Source organism: Equus przewalskii, chromosome 1 (genome assembly GCF_037783145.1).
Source record: "Equus przewalskii isolate Varuska chromosome 1, EquPr2, whole genome shotgun sequence".
NCBI classification, from domain to species: Eukaryota; Metazoa; Chordata; class Mammalia; order Perissodactyla; family Equidae; genus Equus; species Equus przewalskii.
The window spans coordinates 128,238,522-128,254,506 of record NC_091831.1 but is presented as its reverse complement, the minus strand read 5'-3'; the positions used below and the strand labels follow the sequence as shown (position 1 = coordinate 128,254,506).

Below are 15,985 nucleotides of genomic sequence, written 5' to 3'. Positions count from 1 at the left end.
ACAGGTTACCAGATAAATAAGTAAGAAACCATTATAAGATGAACTTCTTTTTTAAAAGAAAAAAAGGCAGAAAATAGGCATTTTTCTACATAGATAAATTGCATTCTGCTTCTAAAAGTTAGTTTGTGTTTCTGATTAATGTTCCCACCAAAAAAAATTTTTTTAAGTATATTTGATGAAATTGTGAAAAGGATATTAATAACTGGGAGAAAAATAGATAGGTGGTAACAACCAATTCCCAGGCAGATTAAAATTCCAATTTGGCCACAGACTTCCACACCAGAAATGATGTTGCATGAAGATTTTTCAGGGGAGCCCTTCCTGGCACTGTATAAGTACTGATACTGTGACCTAAAACCAATTTTAGCAGAGGGCTGACCCTAAGAATTTAGTACCACTTAGAGGAAAATAGTCAAGTTTAAAACTTTAAGTGTGTTTAGGGGGTCTTCCTGAACTGGACATTCTTCCCCGCTCTGTACTCCATTTTATCAATAAGAATTACAGGGGGGTAGAGACCAAAATTCACCCCTTATTCATTCACAGTACAGCATGCCTTCACTGTTACAAGACTTAATATTTGAAGTATATGCTTAAAGTAACAGATCTTCAATTTAATAGATGTAACATTTAAAGTGAAGTGAGATGCTGGTGTACGTATAAGCAGAGTAATAAACCTGAATTCTGATCTGTGAGCAAGAAAAGAGAGAAGGCAATTACAGTAGTTTCAAGAAGGAAATTCTTGTCTTTCTTTCTTCCATTCTGCTTTTCCCCCCAGAGCCTTAAAAAACGAGTAGGATTTTAATAGCTGAAGAGGAGGGAAAGTCATTTCAGAGAGAAGAAACTGTATGAGCAAACAAACAGAAAATAAGAAAGTAGATAGTATAGGCTGAGATGGTGGATAGTCTGGGAGTAGGTGGACCACGCATCATGAGGATCAGGAAGGAAGGGGTAGGGATGTGCAAGGAGTAGTGAGGGCAGCAAAAGAAACTAGAAGAGTAAGGCTCAGTCCACATTAGGAGAGTCCTCAAGGGCATCTTAAAGTTTAAAATGAAAGGTTTTTGCGTAGGGTACTGACATGATCAGATCTGTGATTCTGAATAATCATTTGTGAGGAAGTATAAAAGATTAACTAGAAAAATAAGACACCAGAGGTAGGGGAAGCATTTTAATATTCAATATCCATCATACTCAGATATCAGATATCTAAGATGAGTAACATTCAGGTCTCATCCTTCAGAGACTGTATGCTAGCTCCTCGCACAGGGCCCTGCACATGGTAGCTCAAAAGTGTGTTAAATAAGCCACGTGTGATGAGTGTTAACAAAGTAATATGAACAATTCAGTAGAGGAGTTTGGATGAGGGAGGGTAAAGCATTTGGGCACAAGCGGCACTTGAGATGAGCCTTGAAGGACAAAGAGAGGACAGAATAAAGGGCATTTCTTATTAAAAATACTAAGTTGAATAGTGAGGTGGAGACATGATAGAAAATGTCCAGAACTTGATATACTGTGAGTGGACCAATATGAACAGAACACAAAGTACATGGGAAGAAATGGTGAGTAGCCAAGCCAGAAAGATCCAACAGGGACAGGGTGTGAACAACGCTGAATGCCAGCCTCTTACTCTGAGATATGCACAACTAAGGGTACACTGAGGTGTACTAGGGCATAAGCTACAGGACAAATAAGACACACCTTTCCTTGATCCTCACTTTCCTTTCAAGATTTGGGGGAAAATCTTCTTTATAGTAAAACAAACTTGCTATATTATAGAAATTGTGCACAGATTTCTTTTGAAGAAAAAATTAAGAGCTAAAGAAATCCCAGGCACTTAGGGATGTGCTGCTTCTAGACTCTGGGGGATCTCACCAATCAATGGGTAACCTTTTTCTCATTTTCCCTGTGCTCAGCCAGGTAGCCCAGTTTTCACAGTGCAGTTCACTTTCACAAGTGTGAAGCTTCCATCTCCTGTGATGCTGGGAAAGTGCAGGTGCCAGGTGACGCTAGGGAGGGAGAGGACTTACCAACTTAACTGCTTCCTATATAGACTTGTGACTAAGCTTCCTGTGTTTACTTCCTTCTGCATCCCAACTTTCTGAAGGTCCTCATGTCTCCAATTCTCAAGCCTATCTAGTGCCTTTTTTGTAACAAACTGGCCTATCCTTTCAGTCACTCAGCTTTCTCTGGACTCTTAAGTCAGTTACCACTTAAGTGTCTGCCTTCCAGAATCCAAAACTGTGTTAGTATTCCTCATCTGTTTTCATCTTATCTCCCATTTTTTGGGCTTATTTGTGGTTTTATGTATTTAAAAAAATCTCCTTTTCTAAATAGACTTTATAAAACTGAGGAAGCATCCAGTTCCATGATCTTCCACATACGTTATAATTAGCTATGCCTAAATCTTATTTACCTCCAGTGGACAGTGAATTTGCTGAGAACAAGAAGAATGTTTACCTCATCTTTTTATCTCTAGCAACAAACATAGTATTCAATATAGAACAGATACCAGTACTTGCTGAAGTGAACCAAACTGACTAGATATATAGAGAAAGTTCTTCTGAAAAAGTTCTAGGGCAATTAAAAAAGAAGGGTAGAATCCTAAATGCAAATACAGGAGTTTTGACTTCATTATTCATATTGCTGTGAAACAACCAAAGGTCTTGTGCTAAAAGACAAAGCATAATGATGAAAGTTGTATTTTAAAAATATTAACCTGGCCCCAATGTATAAAATAAAAGAGAGAATACCTAGAAAGAAGACGAATAGGAAGTTTCTATAGCATAACATTTAAAGAATAACATCTACCACATACAGTGTGGTTATGAGGATTACATGAGTAAGAATATGTGAAAGTACTTGGTTAAACTGCAAGGTGCTAAACAAATTAATTTTTATTATTTCTATTATTACTGCAGGTATGAGGCAACAATTCCTGGAAGAAAACGACTTAAAAAATAGAATTTATAATTAAGGCATTTCAAGGAAAAAATTAACAACCTTTAGATTACATGTGAACAGGAGGGATAAGGAAAAGAGAAGGATAAAAATGATGCTCTTAATTAGTGAAGAACATAAAGAAAATCAGGAGAGTAGGCAATGATCATTCCACTTTACTATGATGCCTTCCTCCAACTTCTCACTAAACCTAAAAGTAACAAACTATGAAATGCCTCCCACCTTCAATTTTCATATCTGTATAAAAGAATATAACTGCAGAAGTATAATAAATCAGACAGCCTATGTAACACCAAACACGATGGTTGATTCATCACAAAATGCTAGCTTGCTTATGTTTGCTTACGTTTGCTTACTTTCTCTGGGGGCACCAAAGAACTGAACACATGTCACTCTCTTACAGAGCAATTATCCTTATTCCTAAGAGGCACTGGAGATGACGGGATAATTCTCTTGAGCTAAGCATCACTCAAATGAGTTCCTTTGCCAGGGGGCATCATTAAGACTGAAGAGGCCAACACAAAACGCAGCCATGTGGAAGGCTAGATAATCACTCAACCACTATCCTCAGTGATATACAGTACTCAAAAATTTTGCTCTGGAAGAATTTAACTACAAAGATAGAGGGTTAAAATCCTGCCCATTTAAAATGAATTAACTGCTTCAGCTTCAAAAAAAAAGATCAATAACTGTGAGAAAGGCAGGCAGTTTAACAGACAAAAAAATACCATCGATGAGATGGCACAATCCCAAGCACTCAAAGCTTTTATTAGTATCTGTTGCACAAAATCCACAATGCATCCCAAGCTCACTTCCTGTCGATGGGTTCTTTTATTGTTAATGGAAAAGAAACTGCATTACATAGTCATTTTCGGAGCTTTACATCTAAACTCAGCCCTTTTAAAGCAGCAGTCCTGGATGTGATGCTGCCCATAAAACCTACTGCATAAGACTTCCTGTTTCAGTAAGTCACCTACAGACATCATTTACTGTAAGCTTCACCAGACACAGCACTATTTCAAAGAACCAGCAGGTCTCGGTTCTCAGAGTCACACTGATTAAGGAACATACAGCCTCGGGTTCCCAGTTTAGTTAGATCTCCAGTTATCACAACTTCTTGCCCTAAAGTGAAAGTAGTACATTTATCAATTACTATCTAGAATTTGTAAAAAACCAAAAAATCCAGCCAAATGAACTTAAGGCAATTAATAGTTAAAACAAGAAACCACTTTTATGTAACTCAGATTGCTTACCATGTTTATTTAGGGCAAAGAGGACAGGTTGGCCTATTGCCTCCACCATCCAGAGAGCATCTCTTTAAGTGGGCAGTATGATTAGGGGTAAAGATAATAAATGGCGCTACAACTTTAAAGAAAAAAGCCAGAGGTCTTTTTCATTTTCACTAACTTAATTCTACTAGTATATTAGTATACTATGCAGAAACATTTCCAAAACAGTTAGCAGTTAATAGCAAGGATGATTTCTTCTCGTGCCAAGTTTTCTGAAGGGATTACTTATCAAAATCAGAAAGTAGGGGCCGGTCCCATGGCTGAGTGGTTAAGTTTGTGCGCCCTGCTGCAGCGGCTCAGGGTTTCGCGGTTCGGATCCTGGGGGCAGACATGGCACCGCTTGTCAGGCCATGCTGAGGTGGCGTCCCACATGCCACAACTAGAAGGACCCACAACTAAAAATATACAACTATGTACCAGGGGGCTTTGGGAAGAAAAAGGAAAAATAAAATCTTAAAAAAAAAATCAGAAAGTAGTTTATTATAAAAAGATCTTTTTCAGCCTTGTTTAACACCACTGGAAATGGTATAGAGTATGTATACTATTAACATGCTAAAACATGTCTGCTTTAGACAATGCTAAACTGTTTTCTAAACTACAGGACATGATCCATTCGTGGAGTGTGAAATTAAATAAATTCAGTGGGTCCTGACCAACACATTATTCAAAGAAAAACAGTATAAAATAAAAAAGAGAGTACATCACATTTAGTAAGGATTATTATTTCACGGAACTTTTGCTTCAGACACACACATGTTAAATTGTGTATGTACTGGATCACAATATAATATTTACTTTTTAGTTTGAGTTATAGTAGAAAAAAAATAAAAGCCATCAATAAAAACCTTCTGGAAAAACAGTTTAAATTATTTCACTTTGAGATGAAAAGCTTAGGTCAGTGATTGGACTAGTTTCTACGACTTTCCCAAACTATTAAACATGATATTCTGATCAATCTGTTGGCAAGAAAAATGAGAACTTTTTTAGCAGCTGAAAGTCTGGAGTGAGGATGAGTAGAGTGAGGTAAAAGGGGGTAGGGAACGTCATTTATAAATAGAGTCAAAAACAGATCTATACCCCATTTCAAGAGGGTGAGACTGTGAAGTACTTACAGAGGCCTATGCTTTGTTAAGCAAATGTGTAAAACTTTCTACATTATAGTGGTGAGAAAAAAAACTAGAATGAATCACTCCCAAAAGCATGATACTCTGCAGAAGAAAAATACCGAAGTATTTTTATTTTTTTCAATATTATGCACAATTTCAAAGTTATATATTGATTTCTCCATGTAACCTCACCGAATTTCAATAACGAAAATTTTGAAGCAAACCAGAGATGTTATATTATTTCCTCAGTAAATATTTCATTATGGATCTCTTACTAGATTTGAAGTATTCTCTCAGAACAGATGGATTACTTGCTATTTGAAGACCTCTGCAACATAAATGTGGAAAATTAAAAGACCAAATGGAGACCCACGGACATGGAGAAGGTTATAGTACCAATGAGACATTCCAGCCATTCAGGAAGAAAAGTCCAAATAGCCTTTCGGTAAAAGGGTTGAAAGTGAAAAAACATAATAATGAACAGAGATCAAGGTAAAGCAACTGATTCTAGAAAAATTAAAACCATGGATTGTCAATGACATAAACTTGATCATCAGGCATAAACAGTCTAATATTTTCCTACCAAGAAGAATATAGACCTCCATTCTAGATAATAATGCAAGTTTTAAGAGGAAATACAGATGTTATTAATGAAGTTGTAGCAGAAGTAGATGAATATTTATATGTAAAATTAGGCACTCAACTAATGTACAAATTGGAGAAGCCACAGTATCTGGAAGCTTCACAGATCCCAGTGATACACCTACGACCTGTATCCCTGTATTTCTCGTCTTAATGAAAGTAGTAATGTTAACAGGAGCAATGTTAACTTAGTTTCTTCTTTTTTTTAGTCTTGCTTTATTGTTTATTAACTGCACAATTTCCTAAAGAGTGTGGCACATACATTTTCAGGTTTGTTTAGAGCCAGTGATGGTGAAGCTGCTGTTCCTGAGGAACACTGGAAAGCTGTGTGAAGGTCACTGACTGATAACATCTAAAAGCAAATTTTAATTCTCTTGTACAGATGATATGCCTTACAAATTCTTTTTACATTTATTTTTCTTTTTTATTGAGGTATAACACATGAAGGGAAGTGCACAAATGTTAAATGTACAGCTCAGTGAATTTTTACATATCCATACATATTCCCATGGAATCATCTGGGAGAGAACACTTTCAGCACTCCGGTAGGCTTTTTGTGCCTCTTCCCAATCAACAATCCTCATCTACCACCATCCAAAGTAATCTGTTTTGACTCCAATTGCAAGAAATTAGTTTTGCCTATTTTGAACATAAATGGATGGAATTATACAATAACCACTCTTTCATGTCTGGCTTCTTTTGTTATGTCTGAGATTCATCCATTTTGTTGCATATATTAGTAGTTCATGCCTTTTTTTCCTTTTAATCGGGGTGGGGGGGGGGGTAGTTCCCAGTTCTCTCTAGTTCATGTTTATTAGTCTGCATAATGACTTAGATGTTCTGCTACAAAAATTCTTGAACACATTCTTTGGTGCACATTTATATGCATTTTCTTGGGCACATACCCAGAGTGGAATTTCTGGGTCATAGAGTATTCAGATATAGAAACAACCAGAATGCTCATCACCTGATGAATGGATAAACAAAATGTGATATATCCATATAACGGATGAGGAAGTGAACAGTCTCCACTGAAGTGATCCACAAATAAGAAAGTATAAGTCCTCCTACATCAGAGGCCCATACTGTTAATAATAATAATTAAAATACAGGTTTCAGTGTGTTCAAGTCTTATCTTTTTGAGTAAAGTCAATACACTTATCAAATCCACTTTGCATTCCATCTAGTAGCATGTTAAGGCATAAAAGACAGTCCTTCTCAGAAAAAAGTCTTTGGGAAGCGTGAGGTGAGCTATTATTCTCATTGGCCAGCAACGACAACCAGGGCAAAAAGGCAGTCACTCTATTCAGGTCTACCTTTCTTCATATTTCATCCTACTTCAGAATTGCTGCTGCTTCCTCCACATCAAAAAACTAACCTCTTGGTACCTTCAACTTAGCATTAAGAAGCTACCAATTTAATTCCATTCACAATAACCAAGAGGTGGAAGCAACCAAAATGCCCATCAATGGATGAATGGAGGACAAACTAATAAACAAAATGAGGTATATCCATATGATGGACTATTACACAGCCTTAAAAAGGAAGGAAATCCTGTTACATGCTACAACGTGGCTGCACCTTAGGGACATTATGTTAAGTGAAATAAGCCAGTCACAAAAAGGTAAATAATTCCACTTTTATGAGGTATCTAAAGTAGTCAAATTTACAGAACAGAAAGTAGAATGATGGTTACCAGGGACTGGGGGACAGGGAAAAGGGAATGTTGTTTAAAGGGTAGTTTCAGTTGGGGAAGACGAAAAAGTTCTAGAGACCTGCTGCACAACAATAAGCATTTAATTAATCCTACTCAACTGTACACTTAAAACTGGTTAAGATGGTAAATTTTATGTTGTATTTTTACCACAATGTCAAAAAAAGTGAATTTGGGCAATCTGTTTTAAAGGCACAAATGCCATTTTAGGAAAATAAGGAATTCTCAGACCTGTTAGTGTAACAGAAACTACTGTCATTTTGAGCATGGTCACTTCCAAATTTGTAATGGAAGAACACGGTCTTTGGAGGGACCACATCAAGATATTGTACTTCAAAAAAAAAAAAAAAAAGGAAGAAACCAACTTAATTCCAAATAAAATATAAATATAAATAAACGAAAACTTAACAAATCATTGGACTTCCTAAACTCTGATTTGTAGAATTTTAGGCGATGCAGTATTTTTTAGTAAAACTTTTGCTGCTTTAGTGGCTAGAACTGACAAATGCTTAACCTATGATCATCAGATTCCCATTCAAAGTCAAAAATCTTTCCTTGTGGGGAATAAGCATAAACATCAAAGCAGCACCAACTTGATTGAGAATTGCCTTTCTTTAGGAGATTACCTTAAAAATCTAACAGGAAAACACAAATTGTAAGATAATCTCTCTCTTGGTTATTAAAGTGATTATGAAAGTGCAACTGATAGATATAAGAATACAAAATCATGATTCACAATGTGTAACTTAGGACTGAACATAAATGAAATACTTTTATCTCTAATCAATAATTTATTGAAAAATAAAAAATTTCTCAAATGCAACCACACTTGAAATTTTCCCAAGTCTAATTCTAAATGTAGTTTCACAGGAAGGAGACATTATTTTAACCTATACCAAGTGATTAAACTACCTCTTAAACAAGTCCACCATAATATTCTATGAAGTCACATAATTATATTAGGAAGTTTGCACGTCCATTTTTACCAAGCCTATATACTTTTCTGGTAACAGCTTCTGAGATATAACTCACATACCATACAACTTACCCATTTAAAGTGTACAATTCACTGGGTTTTAGTATGTTTACAAACCAAATATATATCTTGAGTATACAGCTAGGAGAATTGCTATAACAAATGGTAACTCTTGTACTTAACTTTCTGATGAACTGTTAGACTGTTGTCCAAAGTAGCTGTATCATTCTACATTCCCAACGACAGTACATGAGGTCTCTGATTTCTTCATATCCTCACCAACCAACACTTGTTATTATCTGTTTGATCCTAGCCACTCTAGTAGGTATGATGTAGTATCTCACTGTGGTTTTGATTTGCACTTCCCCAAGGACCAATGATGTTGAGTATCATTTCATGTCCTTAATGGCCATCCCTATTCCATCTCTGGAGAAATGTCTATGCAAATCTTTTGCCCATTTTTAAATTGGATTACTTGTCTTTCTTTTTTTTGTGAGGAAGATTGGTCCTGAGCTAACATCTGTTGCCAGTCTTCCTCTGTTTTTTATGTGGGATGCTGCCACAGCATAGCTTGATGAGTGGTGTGTAGGTCCATGCCCAGATCTGAACCCATGGACTTCAGGCCTCTGAAGCAGAGCACACATGCTTAACCACTACAGCACTGGGTCAGCCCCGGATTACTTGTCTTTTTATTGTTGAGTTGTATGAGTTCTTTATATACCCTGAATACTAGTTCCTCATTATATATAATTTGCAAATATTTTCCCTTATTATGTAGGTTTCCTTTTTTTTTTTACTTTCTTTATGGTGTCCTTGGCAGCACAAAAATTTGTATTTTGATGAAGTCCAATTTATCTATTTTTTCTTTTGCTGTTTGTGGTTTTGGTGTCATATCTAAGAATCCACTGCCAAATCTGAGGGCATAAAGACTTACCCTTATGTTTTCTTCTAAGAGTTTTATAGTTTGGGCTTTTACATTTAGCTCTTTGATCCATTTTGGGTTAATTTTTGTATATGGTATGAAGCAATGGTTCAACTTCAGTCTTTTATTATGTGACTATCTAGTTGTCCAGCACCATTTGCTGAAAAAATTACTCTTTCCCCATTGAATGATGTTGGCACACTAGTCAAAAAGCAATGGACCACAGACTTATACCTGGATTCTCAATTCTATTCCATTGATCTATATGTCTTCTAATTTCAATACCACATTGTCTTTATCACTTTTACTTTGTAGTAAGTTTAGAAATCAAAAAGTGTGAATCAGCCAACTCTGTCCTTCTTTTACAATATTGTTTTGGCTCTTCTGGGTCCCTTGCAACTATATGAATTCTGGGATCAGCTTGTCAATTTCTACAAAGAAGCCTGGGATTCTGACGGGGTTGTGTTCAATCTGTAGATCAATTTGAGGAGTACTACCATCTTAATGATATTAAGTGTGATCCATGAATGTTAACGTCTTCCATGTATTATGTCTTCTTTAATTTCTTTGAACAATGATTTGTAGTTTTCAAAATATAAATTTTACACTCATTTTGTTAAATTTTTTCTCTTTGGATACTATCATAAATAGAATTGTTTTCTTGATTTTACTTTTGGATTAAGCCTAGATACTTTTGTATAATAATCATTTGGATTTCTTCTAGCATGATCCATTCCCAGAAGCATATCATGTCTTTTAAATAGAAAAGTATTATTATCTTTATTTTATTTTATTTATTTTTTTAATTGCAGTAACATTGGATTGTAACATTATATAGCTTTTGGATGTACATTATAATATATTTTGAATTCTGTGTAGATTACATCATGTTCACCATCCAAAAACTAATTATAGTCCATCCCCTCACATGTGAGCCTAATCACCCCTTTTGCCCTCCCCCCTTTCCCTATGGTAATCACCAATCCAATCTCCAATGCTATGTGTTTGTCATTGTTTCTATCTTCTACTTATGAATGAGCTCATACGGTATTTGACTTTCCCCCTCTGACTTAATACCCTCAAGGTCCATCCATGTATTATTATCTTTTAAACCTCAACTAGGGAACTCTTTTACACATACAAATTTTCCAGATAAGTGACAATCCAATAAAATTTAAAAAGAAAAATCATTTACAATGGAAATGTTCCTCAAGTTTCAGGTTTCATAAAGAGACTATCTGGTGCTTGCTTTGGCCAGCATATATACTAAAACTGGAACAATACAGAGAAGAATAGCATGGCCCTTGTGCAAGAATAACAGACAAATTTGTGAAGCAGTCCATGTTTTTATAAACTTCCAGTTATAAAATAAATAAGTCATGGGGATGTAATGTACAGCAAGATGACTACAGTTAGTAAGGCTGTATTGCATATTTGAAATTGGCTAAGAGAGTAAATCTTAAAAGTCCTCATCACAAGAAAAAAATTTTCTAACTATTTATGGTGAGGGACGTTAACTAGACTTATTGTGGCAATCATTTTGCAATAAATACAAATATCAAATCATTACATTGTACATCTGAATCTAATATCATCTTTTTTTTAATCCTTTTTTTTTTTCTGCTTTTTTACTCCCCAGATTCCCCCCAGTATATAGTTGTGCATTTTTAGTTGTGGGTCCTTCTAGTTGTGGCATGTGGGATGCCGCCTCACTGTGGCCTAATGAGTGGTGCCATGTCGTGCCCAGGATCCGAACTGGCGAAACCCTGGGCCGCCGAAGTGGAGTGCACGAACTTAACCACTGGGCCACGGGGCCGGCCCCTGAATCTAATATAATCTTATATGTCAATTATACCTCAATTTAAAAATTTTTTTTAAAAGAAAGAATACTTGATTTTTTTCCCTGATGAATCTGGTCAAGATGAATAATAATTACTCCACTTGAGCAACACCCTTACTGGTTAATCAAATATATAAGGCTATTCTGTCCAGACTGCTCTGCTTTGTGTAATTTGTCCCATCCATTGCTATCACTCTGTCAGTGATCACTTCTTGATATATGTACTACCTTCTCCTATGTTTCTACTCTACGGAAGACTAAGAAAACTAAATAAGCTTGTTAGAAATGCGTATAAAATAAGAACACAGAGACTTTAAAGGCAAAGATTGAAGGTCTAAAGTACAGGAACTTTTGGGTATCTATTTTGGCTCCCACAAAATTTTTTATTTTTATTGTTGTTCTGGTTTGCTTGCTAGCCCTCAGCTTTGTTGCAGAGAGCTGGAGCTTGTTAAAAGACACTATATGCAGTTTTACCATAACGTGGCTAAAAATTTCAGCAAATGTAATTTATAATTCTAATTTATATTAATGTTAACATATTCTATATAAATTTTTGTGAAAAATACTACATTTAGCCTTGATTATTCTGAAATATGAATATATTAGAGTAGAATAAAACTGCGGAAAAGTAATTACACTTGTATCACTGATGTGTACATTTCTTGCTCAATATACATAAAATAAAACTAACGTATCCAGTAAGCTATAGAGGAAGATATGTTGTATTTCTAATAACAATCTAAATTAATGAAAATGTTTATTGTGTTATTTACCTACAATAACAATAAAAACTAGAAGTAACTGGAAGTCCAATTATATGGTAAGAGTTGCAGTAATGAACTTGAAGAAATAGAACGTAGCCATAATAAATAACTTATAACCATGAAGATCACATAGCAATCTAGTAAATACAAAAGAAAAGTCCCAAAGCATGTCCAACTTTATATGAAAGTATATATCTATGTATATGTGTATATATATATATACATATACACACACACACAATTGAATAAAAACTTTAATTTTCTGTGATGTTGCAATTCTACCTACCAAAAACAAACAAAAACAAAACAAATCAAACTTCATGAACTGGAATTATCCTTAACCTCTCTAGTCTGGATGTTCAAATCCAAACAATCTATTATTTAGATTAATCCATCGGACCACTGAAGTGGGGCATGTGAACTTAACCACTACGGCACTAGGCCAGCCCCCTTCCAAGGTTTTTTTTTTATTGCCTACAGAATAAAGTCCAAACTCTATATCATGGCCCACAGCTATGCAAGAACAGGCTCTGCTCACATCTCTAGCCTCTCTTCCCACTCTATCCTATTCAAACAAAAACCTAAGGGTAGAATAAGGTACAATGTTTATCTTCCACTTTGATTTTATTCAATTTCAAAATAGACATTTTGCAAATTAAAGATAAATCAAAATTTGATTATTAATTAGCCAATGCTTTCCCTCTTCATCTCCTAAAAATCTCTGAAGGTTAAAGTTGGACATGGTCTACCATAGAAACTACATCGTGTTACTTAAAGAAAAGATCATTAGCCATCATTCTATACTTTATTTATATTTCTTTTCCTGGTAATTATATTAAATGTCAATAACAATCACCTTTGGAATTAGATATTTATTCCAATGTCCTTTTTAACCTTTTTTTCTGGCATGTGGTATTTCAACTGCACACTTAACCAATAAATGGTGAGATTACATGGTATATAATGGAAATATCTGTTTAGATGTGCCAGATCTGAGCTCTATTTCAAACTCTGTGGCAAACTAGTTTATTTTACCTTGACCAACTAATTTAATTTCTAATTTCTCTCATCTTAAAAATGATGAAGTTTTGACTAGATAACGCCAAAGTTCCTTACAGGTCTAAAACTTAAGTAACTATTGTTTTTGTTGATGTGGACTTCATACGTCGATTAAATCAGTCTAAGTTACCAAGAGCTTTTTGGGAGCAAGGTCCCACTCTTGTTCATACTAAACTCACAGCCATCTTTTTCCTCTAACTGTTACTAATCTAGTTGTCAGATCTGAAATTGGATAGCAGGGTTCCTGAATCATGGTCAGATCTTGTGTTCAACTCATTGCTTATTTAAGATACTGTTGAATCTTGATTATATTAACCAGTCAGTGTATTAGCTGCCCCACATCAAGCACTGTGTTATGTGAGGATTTCAATTCACAGGTGAACCAGATGGAACCAAAATAGTGAGCTCTATTGTTCAACATCAGTGATGACAATGGGTGGTTAAAACAACTACAAATCTACTTAATTATATTACCAGCCAGCTCAGATTTCTATATGTGTTACCAGAACATCACAAAAGTCTGTCAAATAAAACCTGGCTGAATAAAAATGTACAATATATAGAGACATCTGGTTTAACATGACAGATAAAATGTCGGCATTTAGCTCTATTCCTTTCCAAAACCACACTGAAATGACAACAGAAACAAAAAAGGACAAATAAAATAGTAAAGAAACAGCAGACTAGAGATGTAAACTTTTTGGAAAATGAGAAGTGAAGAGTCAAACGGTACCCGACTTAGCAGACCTGAGAACGCTGACCTATACCACAGAAGAGGAATCGAAACGCGAAGATTACCTAGTGATATTGGCAGAAATTTTACAATTTTGTTGGATACTTGAGAGGAAGAATTGATGACAAGTATGTAGATAACTAAGAAAAATTTTTTTAAAAATCAGGTTATCAGTAATTTTTAATTCTGAGAGAAGGTAGGAAGGGGATGTATTAGGAAGGAAATAGAGTAATAGTGTTCTCATAGCTCAGCTGTGAACAATATTTCTACAACCAAAACACTGAAAATGTAGAAAAATGGCTTAACCAAAAAGTATGACATAAATATATTGGGAAAATGTGGGGAGTATAGCATGTGATTGGGGATACTGGGTATGAGAAAAATCACTAAATAATATCTCAGGTTAAAAAATTAAGAAATAATAATATTTAGAAAAAAGGAGGTATCTAGAGGACATGGTTATAAGAGTTGAAATGCTTGCCTGTAGGGAACAGGACTTTAAACTCTATGTCACATGATTATTCTCATTAAAATTAAACTACAAAAAATATATATCTATAGCATTCTCTTGTCCTAGTAACCCCAACTCCCAACTCAGGAAAACACTGGATTAATCTAGCATGATCAGTTCTTTGAAAGCCCACTAAAGCTGGCAGGGAGATCCACTTCCTTTGATAAGAGCTTTGCCTTTTTCTGGAAAAATAGGCCTTAAGTTCAGACAGTTTTCTCTGTAGAATGCATGATGACATCATGTAAATACTGATTCTGAACTCTCCTCATAATCACATCCATAATCATCCTAGTTTTGTAGTCCTGCTCAACAACTCCAAATTGGTTTAGCAATCCTGGAAATTTTACCACTAAATTCTCCTGATTTAGTAGGCAAGATGTCAATGCATAATCCTGCAAGTAGTATATCTGTGACACTTCCATAATTACCATACTAATGTGACGCAGACGGTGATTCACTGAATGTGGTTAAAACTGTTTACTCCTACTATTTTTTGATGGAAGATGCTATTGACAGAAAGAATTCTTCCTCAAGATCTGTTAAAGCTGGTTAATTGTAACAAATTATGCTTGAGTTAGAACAAATAGGCTGCAATTCCAAAAGAAATTTAAACTATGATACTACTAGAAACAAGAATTTCATATACCTTTATGGTTTTTTCCAAGAAAGTTAAAATGTATTATTTCTGGGGTCATAATTTTAAATTGAATCATTCCACAACAAACAGGGGAATGAAAACAAATAATATAATCTGTTACATACTTGTGAAGTGGGAACAAAAACATCTCTTACTGAGGGGAAAAAAAATATTTTGTCAGGTCTACAACTTACTTTTAAATAGCTCAAAAACACATACACACAAATACACACATATGTAGGCATACCTCCAAAGAGATAAAGCACACGGGATCAATATTAACAACTGGTAAATCTTGGTGATAATATATTATGGATATTCACCATCCTATTCTTTTTACTTTCTTGTAAAATTTTGAAAATTTTCTTCACATAGTTAAGAAAAATTAAAACAAAATTTCAAACAATGTTTTGTATTATGTATACAAACCAAGTGCTCACTATGTATCAATCACTGTCTTAGGTGATTATATACATTATCTGAATTATATTTCCAGAACAAACCTATAAGGTAGATATTATTATTACCCTTATATTACAGAGGAAAAAAATGAAACTTGGAAAGGCAATCTGACTGCACAACTCTTACTTTTAACCACCTGGGGAAGAAAGTAATGACATGACTTCTAAACCTTATTTTAGTTTGTTCCATCCATGGACCCTAAAAATCTGTAAACTTACAGGAAAACCTTAACAATGTTATAAAAACACAATATATCAGTTCTTCTATTTCATTGACTGGCTTGGTTTTTGGCTGATACAGACTTACTTCCATTTATTTAAAATGTTAAGATTTCCTAAGAAACTATGAATAAAAAAGTAACATCCGGGGGCCGGC

At 34.9% G+C, this 15,985-nt stretch overlaps 1 protein-coding gene and 1 non-coding gene across 38 annotated transcripts in view; one reads left to right on the top strand and one right to left on the bottom strand.

Moving 5' to 3' along the window:
- CSNK1G1 (casein kinase 1 gamma 1) overlaps nucleotides 1–15,985 on the bottom strand; it is a 189,558-nt gene that overhangs the window by 93,597 nt on the left and 79,976 nt on the right. The gene's annotated exons all lie outside the window — the stretch shown is intronic.
- LOC139078314 (U6 spliceosomal RNA) lies at nucleotides 10,846–10,953 on the top strand. The gene has a single exon (XR_011531253.1). It is a non-coding gene; the product is annotated as a U6 spliceosomal RNA (small nuclear RNA).